Source organism: Austrofundulus limnaeus, unplaced genomic scaffold (genome assembly GCF_001266775.1).
Source record: "Austrofundulus limnaeus strain Quisiro unplaced genomic scaffold, Austrofundulus_limnaeus-1.0 Scaffold1688, whole genome shotgun sequence".
In the NCBI taxonomy this organism is placed as follows: Eukaryota; Metazoa; Chordata; class Actinopteri; order Cyprinodontiformes; family Rivulidae; genus Austrofundulus; species Austrofundulus limnaeus.
In genome coordinates, this window is record NW_013954090.1 from 16,942 (window position 1) to 18,370 (window position 1,429).

At 41.0% G+C, this 1,429-nt stretch overlaps 1 protein-coding gene across 2 annotated transcripts in view; it reads right to left on the reverse strand.

Moving 5' to 3' along the window:
• Positions 1-1,429, reverse strand: part of LOC106536105 (delphilin) — a 7,851-nt gene that overhangs the window by 2,333 nt on the left and 4,089 nt on the right. The window lies entirely within an intron of this gene.

A 1,429-nucleotide genomic window follows, 5' to 3' on the forward strand; every position in this document is an offset into this window, starting at 1 on the left:
CCATGTGATTGGCTGATTAGAAATTAAGTGTTAACGAGCGTTTGGACAGGTGTACCTAGTAAAGCGGCCGGTGAGTGTATGTTTCCATTTTCGGCAGGTTTCTAAGGTTCTTCTTCTACATATCAAAAAAGTTGTTAAACATCTCAGTGGTACACTACTGCAACTAGTGGTGAGAAACTGTATTGCAACTTATTCAAAATCAATGAGGTCCCACGGCCCTCTGCGGCCCAAAGTTAAAAACTGTTGTTCTTYTGAGGCCCTCAAGGTGGCGCTCGGCCGCGGCCCATAGGTTAAAAATCTCTGGTCTAGGGATTAAACTTGACGGTTCTTTCACCCAATAAAGAGAACCAGAGTCAAAGTTTTACCCAATCAGAACAAAGCAGGGCGGGTCGCGCTGCCTTTTTCTCTCTTTGGGTGGTGGTGGTGGTGGTGGGGGGGTGTCAGTTTCCCTCAGCTCAGGTGAACACCTCCCAGAAAAACCCTCAGCGTTTCCTGGATTATTTTCCACCGAGGATTACATCGTATTTTATATATATTATATTTCTAAAATCACCTCGCAGCATTTTTCCTGTAACACTGTGTTCAAGAGCACAACAAAACCGCCACAGATCAGCTGACTGGTTTTAAAGYGAGGGCTGAGAGGCCAGTTTGACCACAGCTGCTGCACCTCTCCACATGCAGCGCTGCTCCAACCAGCCCRTGACCAGAGTCCACATGTCAACTCTTCAGACACTGACCTGTATGACGAGCATTAAATCGTAGCYTAATTTTTGCCAAAAATCCATATTAATCACATTTTGAATCAATTGGAGACGACGTAAGGAGGACTGATCTATGCCCTTGTACAATGAATTACAGTAGTCCAAATGTGTTGTGATAAAAGCATAAATAATTTTCTCAAAATTTCTAAAACAAAAATAGTTCTTCACTTTGGCTAAAAGATGTAAATAAAAAAAGTCTGTTTTGACAACTGAATTCACTTGCTAATCCAGTTTCAAACAGCTGTCAAAGACAACACCAAGAATTCTAACAGCTGTCTGATAAAATGGAGATAAAGATCCAAGGATTGCATCAGGGTCACTTAAAAGTATTTTTCTGTCCAAATAAAATTACGGGTTTTATTTTCATTCAAATGGAGAAAGTTYGAGTCCATCCATGTTCTCACTTCACCTAAACAGTCTAATAAAGACTCATCCTTATTTTTCCCCATTAAAAGGCATATAAACCTGTACAACATCTGCAAAAAAATTTATCAGTGTGCATTGCCAATGCAATGCACACTATTGTGATTCGTTTCCCATCCAAGTCATCTCAACTTTGCCATGCTTCTCCTGCATACTTTGTCCTAGAGCTGCCATTGTAATTTATATCTGTAAAGCCCCTGTGCCAAATGATGGCTATGCGTTTTGGTGCCTGTAAAACTTATAGT